The sequence below is a fragment of the Lissotriton helveticus genome, chromosome 12 (assembly GCF_964261635.1).
Source record: "Lissotriton helveticus chromosome 12, aLisHel1.1, whole genome shotgun sequence".
Classification (NCBI taxonomy): Eukaryota; Metazoa; Chordata; class Amphibia; order Caudata; family Salamandridae; genus Lissotriton; species Lissotriton helveticus.
Window position 1 is genome coordinate 351,138,340 of NC_136073.1, and position 23,767 is coordinate 351,162,106.

The following is a 23,767-nucleotide window of genomic DNA, read 5'->3' on the forward strand; positions in this document are numbered from 1 at the left end:
CTGTATACAGCCTTTTGCCATGGGCAGCTGGAGAGTTGGCCGCAGGGCCTGGGCTTCTATGAGGCCTCACAACCAACACCACCACGGACACCCTCCACTGTGCATGGTCTTTGGCCATGGGAGGAGGTTTGGCTGCAGAGCTTGTCGTTTCACAAACCGCTGTGACCAATCATACTGTGGAGAGCTAAGCCCCAGCTGTGCATTACTTTTGACTATTTCAAGCAGGTTGGTTGACCACATGGCCCAAATCTCTCATAGGGGTAGCTAACTACCCACTACAAACAAGCTTCTAATCCAATCTGTCTTCTCTACAACCAACATATGGTTTTGTGTAGATGAGATTCAATGCATAATTTTATTTTTGTTTACCGTATAGTTTTTCACACTTTCTTAGTTTGATATTTTTGCTTTTTTTACTGTTTAGAACTACAGTTGATTAAATAATTGTATATCTTTTTAACTGTATTTTACATTTTTGTTTCAATTTCATTAGTTATTTTCCACAAGGTTTTATGTTTTATGTGGAGTTGGCCTTCCATGGCATTTAAAAATATTAATTTATTAATTTCTTCATAGGCCACTACTTTGAGACAGTGCCTGCTTTATTTGCAAAAGGCTACATCTTGTCATCTATGTCCTCCCATTGATGATGCAGCACCTGTGGGGCAGTCTGTTGTCCTTCAGCTGTGTGACTCTTCTGTATCTCAGCACGAGCTATGCTGATGAGATACATAGCCTTCAGATTCTCCCACATGCCACTTGTTGCATAGAACCTTCTCCAGACATTTCTGTATGGAGCAACATCTGCTTGCACAAAGTGCATTTAACTTCCTTTGTACATATTTTTTCTCACCAGCTAGAAGTTCAAGAAAATTTCACCTCACTGATTATTTCTCTTGCCTCAGGTGTTGTGGTGCTATAGAAGTGGATGGAATTGTAATAATGTTGTCTTCTTCTTATGCCATTCCCGTGATAGCCTGGTGGATGATGTGCTTCATACTTCCTGGCGCCCACTTTTGTCTGAGGCCATTAGGGACTCAGATTACATTTACACCAAACTGTCTTTATTTTTTTTCAGTTCAAATATTTTTAGATTAGGTTTTAGAAAATGCACAACAAGAAAAGAAAGAGAAGGATTGTTTACAGTATTAAATAATCAGGCATAAGGTGTTACATCCAACAGTAGCAAGGTACATCTTCGAGGAAATCAAGCCAGATAAAATGATATTGTGAATTTGAATGCATAAATCATAGATGACATTAATGGTGTGTTAGGGTTTATGAAGAGCTGAACAACTAATCAATAATCCTATGATATCAGTGATCTTAGATCTATGTACCTTCTAAGTTTTTATATTTTCCTGGCTTTGGTATAGATAGAGTGACAATTGCCCGCTATGGAGACTAGTAAAGCATAATAAGGAACATTAAAAGAAGAGAAAAAAAATCAATAGAATAGAAATGATAAGCCAATGGAACAAAATGACGTCCAGCGGAAACATTAGAGGGAATCTTTGACGGGCCTCATTTTGAGTATCAGTTGCAACCCATGGTGAGGTAAGTATGGGGCGTTACACATGGAGTGTTTACTTAGATACTCATAGGGGTTTGAAGGCAAAAGAAGGAGGAGTCCATGGAATTCCACAACTTTATGTGGGTAAAATAGAGAGAGTTGTAGTGTTCTGTTGCATGCACCTCTTGGAAAGGTTAACCCTTTTTGCCATATTTTGAATGATATAATTTTGAAGTTTTTCCAGTTCCACAGGATGATTTTGCATGCCAAGGTAAGCATCATGTCTAGCAGGTCGCAATCATTATCATTTTGTATTTGTGGGTCTAGGAAACACTCTGATTGGATTGATAGGTAAGTTGTGTCCAATACACTCAAAGATCTTATCCCATAAGGACTGCAGCATCAGGCAATGGAATAGCATGTGTGCTAAGTCACCTTCCTACGAATTACAGTTCCAACAAAGGGGTGATTGACTGAGGTAAGTCTTATGTAGTCTGGTTGGCGTCCAGTAGGCTCTAAAGATGATCATATATTTTGTTTAGGAGAGTGCAGGAGAGATTTTGTTTCTGAAGAGCGCCATGTGTATGTGTTTCCAGTGAAGAGCGATTGCTTTAGAGTTGGTTTCTGCCTCCCATTTCCTTTTATTTTACGTATGGTTCTTACGCAGTTCAGGTAAGTGTCGTTTATATAATTTTGTTATTATGTCCTACCTTTATGAGTTGTGATAGCTTGGATGGTAGTGAAGGGCGGATTGGCATTATAGGTATTTTAGAAATCTGAACATTAAGGGGCCCATTAGGATCTTGGGCAGATTGCCACTGCCAGCATGGCGGTGACGATCTGCCCGAGATCCGTCCCCGCTCGCCACCCATTTCCCCCCCGCCATATTACTATGGTGGGGGGACCACAGTGTACGGAAAGACCATCGGCCGCTTTCCCCCAGGTCAACAAGTCGACGGGCAGAAAATAGTTTAATATGGTGGCGGTGTCTGTTAGACACCGCCCGCCATATTACTATGTGGTCGGAAACATGCCTTTCGGTGGCGGCATTGCCGCCACAGAAAGGCATGCAGAAATTGTTTGCGGGGGCCCGTTGCAGGCCCCCACGGACTCTGAAGGGTGGGGAGTGCATATGGGGGGTACCTATGGTACCCCCCTGCAGTTCCATGCAAAACATGGCAGGCACCGCGTGATGCCTGCCATGTTGTGCATGGAAGTGCACGACATGCCTGCCTGGCATTGTGGCGGGTGGTGCTGAGTGCACCGCCCGCCACAATGTCAGGAATGCAGGATGCGCCCGCCACTGTGGTGGGCGCATCCTAATGGCCCCCACAAGACTCCCGCCCTTACGGCGGGCAGTCCCATTCCACAATAGGATGACGGGCGCACAAAGTCCGCCCGCCATCCTAATGACCCCCTATGTTTCAAGAATTTATAAAAATCTATTTCAATCAGCTTTCTCTCTGTTTTTAGATTAGCAAAGGTCTTTTGTGGGGTGTCATCATACAGGTCTTTTATCAAGTTCATGTCCTTATGTGACCAGTCCTGCCAGAATGTTAGCTGGCCATCTATTTTTATCTTAGGGTTGTACCATATGGCTGCCATGTTTGAGATATCTAACTTAATATTGGATGGAAACATCTAAGCGGAAAAGTGCTTGCTTTGTGTTTTGGATAATATATATCTAGAATGAGGTAGAATTGAGGTGTTCATCATCATTAATGCAGGATGGGGGATGCCCTTAATGAGGTTTTTTTCTACTTCCAGCCATAGAGGCTGATAAACTGGGTTTTCGGTAAACCAAGCTGCTCCTTGTTTGCATAGAAAGGCCGTTTGGTAAGTTCTAAAGTTTGTTAGGCCTACCCCTCCTTTGCATTTATCCAGTCTGACTTTCAATAATGAGATTCTTGATTTCTTCCCTTTCCATAGAAAGTGATTAGGTGCCTTGTCAACTGTCCTAAGGTAGACATCTGATAGTATTATAGTCAGCCTACCGATTGAATAGTTGATAAGTGGGTTGATCATCATTTTAATGGTTTCTACCCTACCCTACCATGACAGAAATGTTGGTGACCATCCATTCACTGATGGTAGTTCAGCGATTTTTTTTTAAATATTATATTTTCATTCTCTTCTAGTGTAGTTATAAGGTTGTTAGTAAATTCCAAGCCTAAGTATTTAATCGTACCTGGTAGTCACGTCAGGCCTGTATCTCCCATCATTTACTTGCCCCCACGGTTGTGAGTAACTTGACTTCTGTCTTGGCCTTGTTTAATGTTTAGCCTGAGGCCTCAGAGAATTCCTGTATCGAGTTCAAAGGAGCCAGGATAGCTGTGCCAGCATCTTTTGAGACAACCATGACATTGTCTGCATGAGCAGCAACTTTGAAAGTTGTAATACCAAAATCTATGCCTATAATATCTTGGTTCTCCCTCAGGCACTGAAGGAATGGCTCACTCGTCAACAGGAAAAGTGATGCGGATAGAGGACATCCTTGTCTAGTCCCTTTTTTTTAATGAGAAAGAAGAGAAAATAGCCCCCCTGCCCTATGTTTAGCTGTTGGATCATTGTAAAGAGTCATGATCATACTTATTAAGGTGTCGCCAAAGTTGAACTTTTCAAGTGTCATACATAGCAAAACCCAGTCTACCTTATCAAACACTTTTTCTGCATAGAGTGTGATGGACACTGTTGGGAAAGTAGTTACTTTTGCTCTTTTAACTGAATAGCAGACAATCCTGGCATTATCACTAAAAACTCTGTGTTTGAGGAAGCCTACCTGGGATGGGTGGATAAGTTTAGCAATATATTTTTGTACTCGATTAGCTAAAATCATAGGGTATAGTTTACAGTCTAGGTTTATTATGGAGATCAGCCTTTAGTTTTTGGTGAGGAGAGGATTGTTACCTTCTTTAGGTATGACAGTTATGATGGCTTTTTCTGAAGTACCTGGTATTTGTCAAGTGGATGCAAACTGTCCATATAGATTTAGCAATTGATGTCTTAGTTGGTCAGTGAATACTTTAAAAAAGGTAGCTTTGTAACTGTCAGGGCCTGGTGCCTTGCCTACTTTGATTTTCTTAATGCATTATCAAATTTTTGCAAAGTTATAGGACCATTAATGGAGTTAATTTAATGGTCAGCAAGGGTGTTGAGTGATATCTCCTCTAAATATTTCTTGTTTTTCAGTTGGTGCAGACTGGGGTTGGATTCATAAAGATTTTGGAACAAGTCTTTAAATGTTTTGGAAATCTTGTGTGGGCTAGTATGTACAATACCTGCATCATCTTTGATGGCAATAATAGCGTACTTTTCAATTGAAAATTTTAGATAGGAGGCTACCGAATTCCCCGCCTTATTGGCTTCACATAGAAGTAGACTTTTATGTTTGATTATCCATACTCCTGCTTTAGTGCTGATTATTATGTTGTATTCGTATTTTTTGTTTATCATTTTATTTAAGATCACTGGATAATTTCTTAGTACATGCAACTTCTCCAGTTTAGATATATCCCTCTCTAAGTGCAGTAGTTTTGGATTTGCTTCTTAATTCATATTTGATTTAATTTTTATCACTACCCATCTTATGTTGGATTTCGGCGCCTCCCAACTGGTGAGGTGTGAGTTTCGTTTTCTTTGTTTTTCAATAGATAATGTTTAATCGCCTTTTCAATTCGTTTTTTATTTTGTGAAGTAGTGAGGACATCGTCCTTGAATGTCCATAGAGGTTCTTTGAGAGGGGGGGGCAGAGTCAGTAATAAGTAAGTGTAATACATGAGTGGTCAGAGACCACCCTTGGTTCCATCATTGTTTGGTCTATCCTGCTGGTAGAGTTGCCTGAGATTAGGAAGTAGTCTATAGGGGAGTAAGAATTGTGCGGAAAAGAGTTAAACGTGTAGTTTCTTTCTGTAGGATTCTGCAGTCTCCATGTGCCTATCATGTCATATTTACTATAGAGGCGCTTTAGGGCTTTATGTGCTTTGTTCAACCTGAATTGACAAGTGGACTTGCTTCAGATAAATGGAGTTCACAGTGATTTTCAGTGCCAGGTGCCTGTGCGCACTGCACAATCAACGCGAATGGCACCATGCACATCGAAGCGAGCGCTACTTCCTTTCTGCCGCTCGAGTAGATTTTTACTCGAGCAGCAGCTTTCTCAACGCAAATGGACGGTTTCTCAACGCGAGTGGTCGTGAGCATACGTGACCACTTGCAATGAGAAATCTGAGCGCCCGTATTGAATAATCACACCAGGAGGTTAATTTTCCACGCTTGCACTCACCAACGTGATGTTGACGATCACGAACGAGGAAAACTTTCACCGGGAGGTAGATTTTCCTCGCTCGCGCTCACCAACTTGATGTTGATGAACGCGAACGGGGAAAAAAACTCTGCTCCACAACGCTGAGCAGAGGTTTTCGGAACTCCACGAGCTCCACGTAATGCAGAGTACGGAAAACTCTGCAAACTCCGCGAGCGTAGTGAAGTTCACCACCCATACTTATACAGATGAACGTCCATCAGGAATGTGTGTCTGTGATTATAGTCAATGCAAGAGATATATTGGGACCTGCAGAAACAGGAATGAAATGGGAACAAGAACAATAACAGTTCCAAGCGATAAAAAATGTGTCGGCAATCATAAATGTGCAGGCGATCATCCCCGTTAACCTAAGATCCTTACACAAAAGTAAAGCGTCTGGATATTGCTCATATTATTCGTCATAAAAATATGTATCTTAGAAGTACCTATTTTGGGCAGGTACTAACTAAGACTCCAGAGCATTTCTGGGTCACGCCAGCTTCTACAACTGAAAAGAGGATACAAGAACATTCCTTATTAGGACCAACCACAAGGTTGGTTACCAATGACATATTAAATCAGAATTTCATTGTTATAGAGGTTGATAAGCATATGAGAACACTGCACAAACCATCCTTTCAGTTAGGATGCCTTAACACTTCTATTAGACTAGCACAGTTGTAAGCCGTAGTAACCGGAACATAAAGAATTCAAATATAATTGCAAGCTAGTAACACATTACGAACTAGATCATACTCTAGCAGTAACACTTTGCAAACTAGATCTTACTCTATGGCCATATGTCCATATGTTCTGAGAGTCAGCGTTTAGGTTTAACAGCAGTATCACTTGGCACAGAGTGTCCATTTTAAGGTCTTCTGCATTACCCAGAAATTTCTTGAGATCTTCACCATCGGATAAGAGATGTGGAGTGCCTTGGATTACCACGCGGTATCATGCCAGGCCAGCAAAAGAGAACTGGTATCCCGATACTTTCAACCGTTGGACAAAACACAAGAAAGCTATTCCTAGTCTCCACTGTAGCTTTTGAGTAATCTTGAACAATAACATTATTGTTGTTGTCCCACATAATATGGTTATGTTTCCACATTAAGGATGGGATAAGCATGACTTGTTGATATCTTAGTGGTTTGCATATAATGGGTCTAGGGTGTGCTTGAATCACCGTCTTTCTGGCAGGAACACTGTGGGATCTGTCAAATTCCAATGGTTTGTCAAAGCTTAGCTTTGTAACTTGTTGTAGACATTTTTCTAGGAACGTCACGCAAGAGCCAGCTGATCTTCAATACCATCCGGTAAACCGAATATGCGTAGATTTTCTCTACACATTTCTATCTTCCAATTCGGATAGTTGTTTGGCGAATGTATGTGAGGCAGATTTAATTTTCGTTACTATCTTTTTAGTACTTGACACGCCATCCACTAGATGGCTTATTCATTATTCTGCTTCAGCAATCCTGCTATTAGTATCTCTGATGTCTTTGCGCATTGTGGCGATCTCGGTTTGCATAAAGTCAGTGTTTTCCTTGGTGGAGTTTGCCATGTCGTGAACCTCTGAAAGCTTCACCAAAATGGTCTCCATCTTAGTGTTGATATCCTGCTTATTTTTGACTGGTGATTCCAGGTTTGGCGGATCGGATTTTACTCTCTTATTATATTTTATTTTTCAACCATCGTTGTGTGGGCACTTTTCCCGGCTCTGGAGTTTTGCATAAACACGAGTGTTGCTTACATAGGCAGAGATGCTAGGATTAATATGTCTCTTACTAGCCCAACACGGGTATGTACTCCTGAGTGCAGAGTATAGGTCAGGTGTAGGAAGGCAAAGGTGGGACTGCAGCAATTAGTGCGACTGGTGCACAACACACTTTCCTTCTGAAAGAATCTGACATTTTTATTCAGGAGGCCTGGAGTGTTTGTGTACTAATTGAGTTTTAGATCAGCCTCCTAACATGTGTACAACGCACCTTCACAGAATGCAGATGTATGGCACTAACTTCAGCAGCTATCGTGCCCGATCCAAGCTAGGAAATACATATCAGGCTGCCGCATTGGAGTCAGACACCTCGCAAGTAGTCGCTCTCTGAGGCATTAGTTCATCTTCTATCTCACATAATAATGGCTGCATTTGCCGACTGTGTACAATCCGCCAGCAGCAGGTACTTTTGTCATAGTGGCTCAGCCCGCTCTTGTTCAACGCGCATCAACAATCAAGCCTTGGCCACCATATTAGAGTCAGGCCCCCTACATGCGTTTGATTTCAAAGGCTTCCTTAGTCCTGCAATCTCACAGACTAGATGAAGGTATTAAATATCTTACTTTGTTTTTGATATGTGCCGTATCCTCTTAGTCAATATTTATGACGTTCTTATAGCCATCCAGCGCAGGGTTAAACCATTTTTGCCCCCTGCTAGAATTTGTACGGCAGACAGACCATGTGGCACAGTGTCTTGGTTCTGTATTAAGGATATTGAAGTGAGGACCTTGACTACTCTCCTCTCGCTCCTTATATTCTGCGCTCCATTATTTTGCAAGTCTGATGGTATTTTCTACTATGTAGACTTTGAATTGTCCCTTTGAAATGGAGCAGTAAGCTCACACTGCCATCTTCCCTACGCTCTAAGCCATGCCCCCAATATGTCTCCCTTAAACACCAATCCAGTAATGGTGGAAAGGAAAATAATTTGAGGCTGCTTCTAATGGCTCTGGGTTTTTATTTTGAATTGTGTTTCCTGGGTGATCAATCAACTTGCTTCTTTCATTTTATGTTATTACCACATACTCCTGTGAGATCTACAGAGTGAATTAAAGAGTACTGCAGGGGTCCTTTGTAGGTTACACTTCCTGTTCCAGTACCACAGGGCCCAGTCATTTTTTTAAAAGCTGTATTTACCACTAAGGGTTCATTTTACTTAAACTTTGAAAATTGAAATATTTTGAAAATGTATGCATTTTTTAAATGTTTTGCAGTACAATGGAGCCTGCAATGTACAGTAAAACTTTTTCTGGTTGTTTGCTAACACAGTATTCTTGATCTGGAAGCAGTTTCATCTAAACACTTTCATTACAGATCTAGATTTGAGAGACTTCTCATCTATCACACTCAGCTGTATTGTTTCCACACGTCGGTATTTTGCTAAGATTACCAATACTCAGAATGTATTATGGCATCAGCAGGAGACCAGGGAAAAAATCATTAGGCTCAGGAAGTAGAAGAGGAGAGGACCACTCTTCAGTCTGTGGTTTTGGTGTTCTTCTCTATCCCTGCAAGACAAAAGAAGGTTTTGTACATAAAAACAAATTTTCTTCCTAGGCCCACCTTTCCTGTCTCATGATTTTAATATAGCCTTACAGACTGCCAACGCAGACTATACTCACCATTAAAGACCCACTTTAGTGGTATATGCCCAACTCAAACCCCCACATGTGGCCAATCTCCCCCAACCCATTGTTACGAACATACTCTGGCCATTGACCATGCACAGCAGAGGATTGACTGCAGGGCCTGGCTACCTTTTGAAATACCATTAAAAACAAAACTATAATAAGCAACATCACATAAGCAGCAGAGTACATACTTATTTGATTCCTAAATGAATGCTCTGAATGTTCAATTGCTCATCTTGATTCAGACCATGGGGGGCCATAGTCTCTAATTCCTCAATATATCTGGATTCCAAACGTCTTGGCCCATTAAATCTCTACCACGTCATCTAACTCTTGGTAAGATTCTATCAGTCACAAAGAATCTAAGCAAGTTAGCATTATTTTTATTTAAACTATGAAAAAGTCTGGTCACAGGGAAAAGGAAACTGTTATTCATTGTGGCCCTTAGATTTTGTAGAGCTCATTCTTTAGCAGGATGATTTATACCGCGCACATATCGGAGTTTGCAAGGAAATGTTAAAATATTAAAGGCTTAATCAGAATGGCAGTTAATATATTGTTGAATAGGCAAAGGGTTAGCATTATCTCACATTGTGACTCTTTTTAAAGGCCTTGTAATTAGGACACCTAAACAACTGAAATTGAAGGCCCTACAGTAGTTAAGCCAGCATAGTGTTCTTTTGAGGTTATTTCTTTTCTAACTAATATCTCTCTCAAAGAGAGATTCTTTTTATATACTATGCAGGGATGTTGCGATTGGGATCAACTATTTTTGCAATAACGGGATCTGATAGTAAAATATGCCAATGTTTTATATGAGTTTTTTATTTGAATATATTGTGTGCTGTAAGTGCTGATAAATCTAATGTTGTACTGTGTGCTCTAAGTAGGGATGAACCTAAGAACTTACTTCATAGTTTCCATCATGAGGGAGGGCTGCATAAGCTCTTTTCTATCTGTAGTCTCTACTTTAGATTTAGTGTATTCAAAAACCCACTTAGAGTATCCTCTATCTTTTAAAAGGTCAATGAGCAGATCATGCACTTCAAAAATATCACAATCAATGCTATTGCTTTTATCTGGAGGAATTCCCTACAGAGGATTCCCTATTTTAAATTGGCAGGATGACTACTTTAGCATAGAGTAAGATGTTGCCAGATAATTTGTTCCAAAAGAGATGTATAGTAATAAGATCATATAATATTTCTACCATAATATCTACAAAAAAATCAATGCTTTGGACACTGACTGTCCTGGTAAAATGACGATTATAGTTGTTATCATTCAGTGGCTCAATAAACTCATTAGCTACTGGTTTGTCTTCTTCTCCTAAAATAAGCAGGTCATCTCCATACCTTATCCAGGAAACAATGTGTGTGTTGAAATTGGGATTGTTCACTGTCCAAAATACTTGCTCCTCACAACCAGCCGACCACCAAATTCTCATAGCTGTGGGCAAAGCAGGTGTGGAATTGCAGTTCCTTGTATTTGTAGAAAAATGTTGTCATCAAGCAAAACAAAGTTATTAGTCAGACGGAAGTAATCATGGAAAGAAGCATTTCAACATGACCATAAAATACAATTAGTCAAGCTCCCCAAAAATGCCGGCAAGCTTGCATACCCAGTGTGCTGTTAAAGCTGATATATAAAGAGCTAACATCGATGGTAATCAATAAATAGTTAAAACAGCAATCAATTACATCAATTTGAGTCAAAACGTATTTGCTCTTTTTAATAAATAATGGAACAGTGCGGACAAAGGGTAGATAAAAAATCAATATACTTCGAGAAAACTACCACAGGAAGAGATGATATATCTCCATCTCCCTAGGGGTTTATTCTAGGCCTGGGCAGGATTTCAATTATGTAGGAGTAATCAGAGTAATTTTAGTAATTTTCTGTTATTCTTTGATGCAGGATTACCAATAATGTGATTACATACGCTTGCATAATTAGGAGTAAGTTGAGTGAAACATCCTACAGTGAGAGCGTATTTAGTGAGCGGAAGCAGCTACTCGCACCGCTGTTTATGTTTTATTGAGGATGAAGATCGTCTCAGGGATACATTCCAGTGGTTCACAGTGAACTACCACATTTGCAATTGCTGTTTTAAATAATGCATGATATCATTATCATATGTAGAATTTATCACTAAAGTTAATAATCTCATGCAATATTTTTGCAGTTGAACTTGTCCACATACGGTTATTTCTGCATAGGTAAACAATATTGCATGCAATTTTTTGGGATGCATCAGATGGACTACTATTTTTTTATTATAAAATGCAGTATTAGCCATACCACATAAATCCATTGGAGTTATAGTGTTTTATCTGATGGAATTACAGGTCCTACAAGGATCTGGGCTTTAGTGTATACTCTTTCCCAGTGAAACCAGGCAAAACTTGGAAGATGCTTCATAGTGAATAGCGATCATCTAAAGTCGGCTTGAATTCAGAATAGCAATATAGACAATCACCCTGTGTAAATCGCACAAATCTGACCTCAAGATGTCCTGGTTTGTATATGCCGCCTGTATTGTATTGTAATTTTATTTATATAGTGTTTATTTCCCCTGATGTGGCATTGAATTACTTTATGGAGGTTAGCATGCTGCTCTGCAAACCAAAGATAGTAGTTGATCCAGTGGTTATTAATTATTGTTGTAAATGTATTGGTTATTTGGTGAGTCTAGTGCTCTATGAAAACTGAAGTTATTTCTTGTGAAGTTGTCACACTTCCTTCACTTTCCACTTCATGTTTGAGGTGCTGCTACACTGGCCTGCCAAGTCTGGTGAACATTTTCTAGGCCTTACATGCAAAACACAACTCTAATAAATAACACTGCAATCATCAATGTTTCTTCATTCACTTACTGGAAGATAGGCTAAATAATTTCTAAATCAGTTGGAGAACGCTGTGGGGCCTTGACTAGCGGAAGGAAAGCACTATACAATGGCCACAAAACAACACCATAAGAGTAAGGGTCATGAAAATGATTCATTTTGATACTAAAAATAGCTTTATTGAATGTATTTGTTAATGTGTCCTCAACAGCAGTTACTAAAACACACAATAGTAAGTACTTTTGGTTCAGCACTTGCGAATGCACCTTCCATTCTTTCAACTTTATGTTGATCATTTAAAAAAAAATAATCAATTCACTAATTTCTATGTGCATGGTGTCAAAATGATGTTTAATCACATTCAGTTTCTATGTTTGATTGTTCATCCAGCGTTACATGTGTTATCAGGTTACGTTGGAAGCAGCAGCCCATATTTGCCAACCAGGTGCCGCATTACTCATGTGGCGCAGTTTTCTTCATTGCGCCGGGCGCACATTTAAAAAGGGGTGCCCTGTGCAATGAAGTAAGAGCACCACATTATGGGGAATGTGCTGCTCCCAGGGAAGCCTCAAACTCGTGCTGCCCCGGAGGCAGGGCATGCACACGAAATACAGAGCGCCTGTTCCGTGTTTCACTGTGCAGACAGCAACTTGCCTGCAAGGGGATGTCGGGTGGGGTCCACGGGACCCCACTTTACCCCCGGAAGAGGGCTGCTCTCAAGAGTCGCACTGACAATGTGCCATCATTTAGGTGGCACTGTCAGTGTGCCTCCTGAGGGCTTCTTTGCCTCTGTGCCCACATCGGTAATATGCAGCGGACGCAGAGTCAAAGGGACTCCCTCATTTGCATGGGGCATGCCCCCATGCAATTAAGAGAACACCCCCTTGACGATAGCGCTGGTGATTTATGTGCACCAACGCTATTGGTGTTACAGAAAGGGTCGCACAAGCGTCGGCCCCTTCTGTAATACCAAAGTGCCCCAGGAGTCAAGAAGTGACTCTGCCCTTTAATTTGTTCTGGGTGCTATCGGCCATGTACCCTAGTTTCGACTGAAGGTACGTTTATTATAGGCAAAACTGGCTTTTAACTCTTTTTAGAACATGCACATATGACTTAAGAAACATCCATTAATTTCAAGAGAACTTGCCCACATGAAAGTCAACATTATGTGAATGCAAACACCTTCCGGTAATCTGGGTTTATGTGTGCGTCTCTTCCATGCCACATATTTCGCTTTCGTTTAATAATTGACATTGAGCAGACCCAGCATGTGAAACCTGAAAATTACGTAATTCAAAGACAGTGTTTGTAAATGACATTTCAAGAGAACAAAAGAGTTACAGAAAATATACAAGAAAATATACATTGTGTCTTCGTGAGGTAAAGTATATTTTCTAAGTATGTTAGTATGATTCTATGTTGCACCTGTTTTGTATTTCATGAGGGAAAAAGAGAACATAGTAGAAAACGTCCCTTTTTCATTAAAAAGATCCTTACTTTCTTGCAATCTGTAGCTAAAATAATTACATGTTGTTATCAGATACATTTTCCATACAAATCTTCAAATAGGCGTAGTGATTTTTAAAATATTCAATATAATTTACTGTGGATTGAAAATGTCTTGACACTGCCATTTTGAGATTCAGGACACATATTAATGAAAGGATCTGGAGGAAGAGATAAAACAATCATATCACTCCAACTCACATGATTGTTTCATAGTCAAAACTATGCTGAATAGGTGCTTGAAATTCGGACACAAAGACGGAGCAATCTACTTAATTTAGTCATTGACAAGAAGTCATAAGATCATAAAGGAAAGGTCTGTTAAAGATATTCCTGTTATACTGCAACTTCTTAACCTGGGCCTATTTCCTGTAGTATGAATGAAGTCTTCAAGTGGATCTTTAATTTTCTTGCGATGTAGGTCAATACTTAAGAAATACTTCTGGATGGCTGATTGGAGGGGGCGTAGATGAGGAAACGACACCTACATTCTGACAACACACTTGTTTGCCTCTCACACAAACAGGACCAATCTTCCATTCAGGAAGTGATCCAGGGCTGGGATTTACAACTCACACTGCAATACATTTCAGAGGATAAAGAATGTAAATTCCTTAACAATTTAGGAAAAAAAGGTGTATCAGGAGTTTCCTGAAAAAAAGTATACAGGGAAGGGAAATGCTTTAACATACGATTTAAGCTTTCAATCACAATCTAGTGCTGCAACTTTTAATATAGAAATTATGCAATTTAAGTCGTCGTCAATTCATGCATGAAACCCATTACCACACAAATTAGATGAAGACTGCGGGGAAATCACCCAAATTGATTGAAAGTCTGTATGTGATTTTACTACATACAAATCTGTCAGGGAGCTTTTCTCACTCAATATTTTTTCAAGTGGTAAAACTACATGTGTTAAATGTTGCCTGTGATAAAATCAAACTATGTGAACCAGGATTGACTACAACTGTGTAAATGCCATGAAAAAAAAACTATTTCCTAAAAGCAAGAGGTGCAATATTTGAATCAAGAAAAAAAGACCAAATTACATTCTTGTAAGCAGAAACCATTACAAAACACATAGGAGCTCACAACAAATAGGGCAGAACTATACAGTCACAAAATATTGTCCAAACCTTTCATTGTACAATACTGCCACAATGATAATCTTTTTTTTCGTGGGCTACTTTTTCACATTTGGTTTTGCTGGCGTGATGGCTCTGCGCAGTATGCAACTACTAAACAGTGGTACAGGAAGTGTGCTTTCCCATTAGACATGTGCTGTGAATTCATATCACCTAATTGGCTTATTTTAACTTTCTAGTAAGGGAATGGTGCAAAAGTGCAACTGTGGCATGGAAGTTTAATGTCATGTGTGCTGCAGTGTGTAATGACGCCTCCCAAATATCTTCAAAAACGATTCCAGAGAGCAATATTGTACTCTGTTTGGCCTCCTGTTACGAATACTGCAGGGCTCTATTGCAAGAAAAAGTGTCATTGCTATGTAACCTTCTTTATACAATAGCTAATCCAATCCTAATGCAACCTAAAGTACTGGATGCTTAACGCACAAAAAGAGGCATACTAGGAATTGAAAAAGGGAGGAGAGCATGGCTTAACGACCAAAGATGGTGGTCATGGTTTGCCTCGGCTTACGAGCCTCACACCAAAGTTAACCTTCAACATCCTGTTTCATAATGCCCAATCTCTCCCACATGTACCATCTATGAGTGCCACTGACCCCAAAGAGAAGCTGAGAGACCAGGGTGTGGGAGAAAACCACTGCTAGGGGTGCTTTGGCCTCCCCGGGAGCAGCCATGTGCGTCAGGCTGCACAGGGCAGACTTTAAAGACCTGTGCTGGTCTTGGAACCAGACCAATCGGACTGACACACCTGGTGAGCTGAAAGGGGGCGACTCCGAGGGGAGCATGTAGTCTGTGGCCCATCTGTCTAGTGTTGGATGAAGAGAAGTGGAATTTGGTGCATGACATGATGAGAGTTGGCGGCTTGGTGACAGCAAACTGATGGCACCTTGGGGGCTTTGAGAGAAGCCCTGAGAGGAGAGGAAAGTGTGCATGGTGGGCAGTGGCATGGAAACGGCATTTACTTTATGTATATGTTCCTTCTTTTCTTCAGTCAAGATATCCTTCATTATCAGCAGGGGAGGTTGGGAGATGAACCACTGTTACTGGAATATTTTGGATGCCTGGTTGGCACCATCCCTCATTCCATCCGTGACAGATGCTTCATGTCTGCGAAGTAGGTGGGGATATGCTTTTCTTTTAAGTTTGCTGTTCGCACCCAAAGTATAGTCAGACCACATCTTGGGAATGGCTTCCTCGCCGCATTCATGACCCATGAGGAAGTTTTGAAAGATGCCCTCAATGACCATTGCTAAGATTACCCAAGGAACAATTGAAGGGCAGCTCAGGATTCTACCATGGGATGTGACTGGTCTTCTGGACAAAATAAAATGAGGGGCAGTGCTGAAGTTGGTAAAACGACTTCGAGGAGACCTACTGTTCATAAAAGAAACACATTGGGCTAGGAATAAAGTCCCCTTCTCAGCGACATTATATTGCACTCAGGTGTATCGCTCTGGATTCATGTGGAGAGCCAGAGGAGTGGCTATTCTAATAAGGTGCCATGTGCCATACAGATTAACACATTACTTGTCTGACAAAGAGGGGAGATATGTGGTGATAATAGTCCTCTTAAACTGCAACCCATTGACATTGGTCAACATCTACGTCCCACCTCCTTTGACAACCACTTTCCAGGAAACCCTTACCACATTACTTGGAATCATGCCAGGGCAGCTGGTTCTGGGCAGGGACTGGAACTGCGTGGTAGACAAGGCCTGGAACCACAGCAGAGGGCAGGGCGCATGACTCACTTGCAAGTCTATGATGGCACGCTTTGCGGAGGAACTGGGTCTGGTGGACGTGTGGCAACACCAGCATCCACAGTAACAGGGGTTCACGATTTACTCAGTGGCACATAAAACATTTTCTTGTCTGGACTCTTTCTTGGTTCCCAAGACAGAATTGCAAGAGGTAGATGATACGCAAATGCTCACCTGGGGTCTGTGAGACCATACTCCAGTGGAACTGTGTTTGAGATCAGAGTGTGCCTGTTCTGGGCTGCGATGGTGGCTAAACACCTGGTCATTGCAGGAGGAGGGATGTAGTACATACATTGAGGAAGCAATTGTAGTAAGGTCACTTCTGGACCTACCTTGATTAGTTCTGCATATGACACATTTTAGGCTGCCTTTTACTTCGTACAGTCACACATAATACATTTGAGTTCGTGACACATTATTATTTTGGAATATGATGCACATGTTATTTTTTTATGCAATTCTCCTTCACGGGACTCAGTCTGAACATTTCGTTAAAGGTCAAACAACATGGTGCACTGTTCTCATGTGATTGGTCAGCAATATCTCGTAACATTTTAGACACAAAACAAAAGCACAGCTACTGCTGTCCAATACAGCACTTCGTATCATATAAACCAAGGCTTACCTTTTTGAAAACTAAGACGAGGATTCTTGCAGAGGGACAGATCATGGAACGGGGGCCCACGCCTTCCGTAAACTGAGTTTATACTTACAATACGGACCACCTAACTACAAAATACCTGGAATATGGGCTGTTGCAAATTCCAGAGATCACTGATATAGCCCTTTGCTCTCATAGTAAAGGTAAGCTTAAACAGATATATAATTTACCATGTTAGGGCTTTTCATTGTCTTCAGTTTGCTATAATGTTGTTTACTTTGCTTAGGTGTATATATTTAATAATTGTAGAACACTTGTTTCATAATAGAACACAATAGTTTAAAAAAAATTGAACATTTTCCTTGTCTCTTTATTTTATTTATTATGGACATGTATGAGTGAGAAGAGAAAGGTGCTTTCAAGGTTCTTTTGGGGACTAGAGTGTTGTTGTCTTTTTTGTGTCCTCATTCTGCCAATTCTCTAGTTGGTAGCACCCTATTGCCAATTGCCAAATACCATAGCATGGGGTAGAGCCATTCCATCCAAGCAAAAAAGCTGTTTCCTCTTCCAACCCTTCACCGGTGTGCCCGTAGCAAAGAAGGAACCAGGACCGACATCGATTATTTGGCTTAATAATTGGACTTCCCGGAACTTTAACTTCAATCGTCCAACATTAGCCACACTTTCTCCTGACTACTAGGATCACAGGCCATATCAAACTGACTTGTAAAAAATATATTTTTAATACAATCAGAAGAAAGGAGGGGGACTCCAGATTTCCAAGACCTGCAAATCTCTTGTCCCCCCAGTAGGATTATATAGAAAATAAATCTGGAGATGACAGTATTGGGTAGGGTGGGACTGTCCGGACGAAATCCCAAAAATATAAGCATAGGGCTTACCTCGACTTGCAGGCCCGTTATTTCAGTAAAAAACTTACATAGCTCGGTCCAGTAATCAATGATCCTGGGGCATGTCATAAACATATGCATATTATCTGCCAGAAGGTACATACAGACCAATATACTCTGTACATAGTGAAAATGTGATTATGCTTGAGAAAAGCGGGTTTGACCACTGCTCGGAGTATTGAAAACTAATCAAACCAGACCTCCCAGATATTTAGATCAACCAGATCTTCTCTGCCCAAAGCTTTAAAATATCTGCGTAAATGTCATCATCTGCCTCTAGCAGAGTATTATACCACCAAGAGACTCCCTTTTTGATAGGGCCACTTCTAAACTCCTGGTTTAGCCAGGAGTCCTCTTCCTCCTCCTCCCAAACCTGTCTTGCCCACCAGGAGCAGACTTGATAGTATTTAAATCTAGTTAATTGACTCCTGGTGCATTGACTCAGAACTTCCCAGCTTACTAAAGATGAAGCCGATTTGCAGTCCCCCCACGGGACATTCCTGCAGATTTCAAGAGAAAACTGAGCAGATCGTTTAGACACTCTGGTGTTCCTGGTGAGTCCCAAATCAGCTCCTTGGAAGAATAGTAAGGAACTCCAAGTTTTTTCTGAATGAACACCCAAGTTCTTAAGGCCCCCTGCATAATCTTCACCTCACTTGTTTTTTTAAACTTCGGGTCTCCATGTTTAAAAAGAAACTGATCCTGTCCCTCCCTCAGTACACTCAACATTGCCCCAAAAAGTATTCCAAATGGTGACCTATCCACTTTATTTTACAACAATCAGAAGTTCTCGATGTGAAATGCATACCAATAAATCATAAGATCAGGGAGAGCCAGCCCCTCTTCTCCAGCCTCCTCCTCAACTTTTTCCAGGATATCCTTGATCCCATGGAGGACCAGATAAAGCTACCGATCTTCCCCTGCAATTTAGCTACCTCTCCTTTTATCAAAAGATAAGGGTATAGAACTAAAAATAAACGATCTTGGGGAGGACAAATATTTTGATGAGGCTAACCCCACTGTATATGTTTAAGGGTAGGTTTGCACACCTTACCAACAACCTCCCAATTTCCTGACTTGCCATCTTCCAATTTACTCTGGGCACAATCACTAATTTCTGCGTGATTATAATAGCCCAGTAGCACTTTTGCAACTTGATCCCCAGGCTTTGCCTAGGCTGGTTTCATTCGAATATTTCTCCCCAAAGAGTACCGCCTTAGCCATTAGCTATTATAGCCACGTCAGGGCTAACCATATAAAGTATAAGGGTGTCTGCACACAATGCCAACTTTGCCACTATACCTGCAAACTTGAATGGAAAGATGGTAGCATCCGCTCTAATCAGGAAGGTGAATGGCTCAATGTAGAGATTAAATAAAAGCGGGGACAGGGGACACCCCTGTCTAATTACCCGCCTTGCATTAAACCAATACCATAACTCCCCGTTAACCAATACCCAGGCTCTGGGCAAACAGTACAGGTTTTGGACAGACCTTACTATATTCTCAGGAAACCCAAAGATCTTTAAAACCTCCCAGAGGTAGGGCCGGTGAAGTTGATCAAACGCCTTGGCGGCGTCAACAGCTACAACTGTTATGGGTAGATTATAAACTTCTACCAGATCCACAACCCAAGCATTCCAAAAGTAAGCTCATTCAATCAATCAATCAGAGTACTTGTAAAGCACGCTACTTACCTGTGAGGGTCCCAAGGCGCTGAGGGGAGAGGGGGGTGCTGCTACTGCTCGAAGAGCCAGGTCTGAGGAGTCTTCTGAAGGCAAGTAGGTCTTGGGTCTGCCGTATGTGGGTAGGGTAGGTGTTCCAGGTCTTGGCGGCGAGGTAGAAGAAGGATCTGCCGCCGGAGGTCGTTCGTTGGATGCGGGAGACAGCGGCGAGGGCGAGGCTGGCGGAGCGGAGCTGGCAGGTGGGGGTGTGGAAGCTGAGTCTGCTGTTCAGGTAGGCTGGTCCGGCATTGTGGAGTGCTTTGTGTGCGTGGGTGAGGAGCTTGAAGGTGATCCTCTTGTCGAAAGGGAGCCCGTGTAGGTCTCTTAGCTGGGGGGTGATGTGGCTGGGGCGGGGGACGTTGACGATCAGTCGGACGGAGGCGTTTTGGATGCGTTGTAGTCATCGTAGGTGTTTGGCTGGGATTCCTGCTTAGAGTGCTTTGTCCAGTCTGCTGCCGACGAGGGCCTGTGTCACTGTTCTTTTTGTGTCGGTCAGGAGGAGACGGCGTTGGCCTGCTTAGACATGGAGACGGAGGAGTCGAGGATGAATCCTAGATTGCGTGCAGGAATGGTGGGTGTTGGTGCTGTTTCCAGTGTGGTCGGCCACCAGGAGTCGTCCCAGGCTGAGGGGGTGGGTCCGAGGATGAGGACCTCCATCTTGTCCGAGTTCAGCTTCCGAAGGCTGCTCCTCATCCAGTCGGCAACAGCCTTCATTCCCTCATGGAGGTTGGTTTTGGCGGTGTGTGGGTCCTTGGTGAGGGAGAGGATGAGCTGGGTGTCGTCAGCGTAGGAGATGATGTTGAGGTTGTGATGGCGGGCCACTTGTGCGAGGGGGGCCATGTAGACATTGAACAGCGTTGGGTTGAGCCCTAGGGGACGCCGCAGATGATGTCGGTGGCTTTGGATCAGAAGGGTGGGAGGCGGACACTCTGAGTTCTGCCGGAGAGGAAGGATGTGGTCCAGTCAAGAGCCTTCTCTTGGATTCCAGCTTCTAGGAGGCGTGTCTTTAGAGTGCGATGGCAGACGTGCCAAGTGCGGCTGACAGGTCCAGGAGGATGAGGGCTGATGTTTCACCCTTGTCTAGTTGGCGCCTGATGCCGTCTTTGGCGGCAATGAGGGCTGTCTCGGTGCTGTGGTTTCGTCTGAATCCGGACTGGGACAGGTCCAAGATGTTGTTGTCTTCTAGGTGGCGGGCCAGTTGCATGTTGACAATTTTCTCGATTACCTTTGCTGGGAACGGGAGCAGGGAGATGGGCCGGAATTTCTTGAGGTCCTTGGGGTCCGCTTTGGGCTTCTTGAGGAGCGTGCTTCCAGCTTTCGGGGAATGTCGCTTTTTCGAAGGAGATGTTGATGACCTTCCGTAGTTGGGGTGTGATGGCTGCATCTGCTTTGTTGAATACGTGGTGTGGGCACGGGTCAGACGGAGATCCTGAGTGGATGGAGTTCATGACCTTGCGTGTCTCGTTGTCCTTGATGTTGGATCAGGAGGTCAGGCAGTTGGCACTGGTGGTGTTCACAGGGGAGGTGGAGTCTGGCGTAGTCGGGGCAGTCGTGGTGTTGAAGCTGTTGTGGATGTCAGCGATCTTGCTGTGGAAGAAGATGGCTAGTGAGTCGCACAGTTCTTGTGAGGGCAGGATGTCGTTGGCGTTGGCGCTGGGGTTGGAGAGTTCCTTTACGATGCTGAAGAGCTCTTTGGTGTCGTGTGCGTTGTTATCCAAGCGGTCTTTGAAGGAGGATCTCTTGGCTAATCTGATGAGGTGGTGATGTCTGCGGGTGGCGTCATTCTGGCCTGCATGGTTGTCCGGTGTGCGTTCATGGAGCCATGTCTTCTCCAGTTTCCGGCATGCACGTTTAGAGGTCTGGAGCTCGTCGGTGAACCAGGTGGCTCTCTTGTTGGCGTGGCTGTTGGAGGGTTTCTTGAGCCGGGTGAGGGTGTTGGCGCAGTCGTCGATCCACTGTCTGAGGTTTCGGGCTGTGGCGTCTGGGTTGGTGGGGTCGGTGGGCGGGTTCTTGCAAGGGAGGAGATCAGCTGGTCTTTGGTGACTTTGCTCCAGCAGCAGCGAGGCAGCTGTTGGATGCTGTGGTGAGTGGTTGGTTTCTTGAAGGTGAATTGGATGCAGCGGTGGTTGGTCCAGTGGAGTTCGGTGCTGTGGTCGAAGGCAACGTGGGAGACTGTGGAGAAGACGGGATCCAGCGTGTGGCCGGCATGGGTGGGTGCGGTGACGAGTTGTCTGAGGCCGAGGTTGGCGAGGTTGTCAATCAGGGTAGCGAGTTGGCGTCGTTGTTGTTCTCGAGGTGGAAGTTCAGGTCCCCAAGGAGGATGTAGTCCGTGGAGGCAAGTGCATGGGTCCTGGTGAGGTCGGCGATGGAGTCGCTGAACTGAGCCTGGTGTCCGGGGGGTCTGTAGATGAGTGTTCCTCTGAGGGTGGTGTTGGGGTCGGTGTGGATCCGGAAGTGCAGGTGTTCGGTGGTGTTGAGGGTGTCAGCTGCATGAGTGGCGACCTTGAAGGTGGACTTGTGGACGATGGCTATTCCTCCTCCGATTCCATTGGCACGATCCCTGCGGGTGATCTTGTAGCCATCTGGGATGGCTATGGCAATGTCGGGCATCGAGGATTTGTTCCACCAGGTCTCGGTCAGGAAGGCCACGTCTGGGGTGGAGGTGTCGAGCAGATCCTAGAGCTCGACGGCGCGTGTGGAGCGGGTGTTGAGGAGTATGCAGCAGAGGTGGTTGGTCCTTGGAGGTTTGCTGGTTCTGTCGCAGGTGAAGCTGAAGGTATCATTTGACTCTTTTTAGAGGGGGAGCAGGCTATGAAGACAGGTTAAGGTGGTCTTTCTGGAGCTGGGGATTGCATTGGAGAAATGAGTAAAATAAACCCGGTTGAACAGTATAAATGTGATTTTTATTGATGTTTCAGCCCAGTCTGCTATAATCACCAAACACCAATATTTTGGTGCATGCACAACTTTTCTTGGTGTTGGACGTAAAATTAAAAACACACAAAAAACTAGCACTCCTTAGGAGACTGCACTGCGCAGTTGACTGAACTCAAAGCATTGCTTCTTGCACTGGAACATACTGATCCTGAATTCCCCACACTTATGGTGTGCAATTTGAATTACCTGCCCAGTCCTTTAATGATAATTTACATTATTGGCACCAAATGGATTCAAAGATTCTAAAGGTAAGATCATCAATCAAACAATGCTTTGGGTGAAAGTGGTGACCATTAAAGATAGGTTGGCACAGACTCCAGTTATTTACCTGTTGAGTCATTAGCATATGGGAACACAGGTTGGAGGGAAATCTCTAGATGATGTAGTGGCCAAATTTGCATTTGAAATTGCTATTGTTGCTGTGATTACTCGTTCTAGAACGAAGATAGATAATGACCATAATTACCAAAGGGCTTTCATTCTAAATATTCATACCACTTAAGTGAACAGAACATTCCTTTTGTGGCTATTCCAGGGCTTGGTGATTGTTTGATTCCCAATCAAGATCACAGGTTTTCTTTAGTGATAGTTGTGCATGAAGGTGTTGCTTCCGCACACGCAGATGTGGCAGCCACATTTTCATTTCTACAACAATGTTATTGATGACAAGGCTTATATCAACAGGCAAAATAAAATGTCCTTTGCTGCGACATTTGTCAACAAATTAAATCTTCCACCATGGCTTGCCCACCACAGACACACCTGTTGATTTCCAACAAGCTTTTTGGGTGCAGTTATCTGGACTATCGTGGTCCTCTTATTTCAGATACTATGTTTACATTTATCCTAGTTGCAGTTGATTCTTGATCAGCATTCCTCTGGGTTTAGCAACAGCATTCGGCTGATGCTCACAATGTTAGTAAAGATATGCAAGTCTTAATCGGGACAAATACATGCTGTAAGTCCACTCAGAACAGGGCGTGGCTTTCGTCTCAAAAGCGTATCAGGATACTATGACTTCCCAGGGCATAGGGGTGTATTATTCTTCCCAATATCAACCTAAGGGCAATTCTGTTGTGGAGAGGATAAACCATGACTTAAAGCAGTCCTT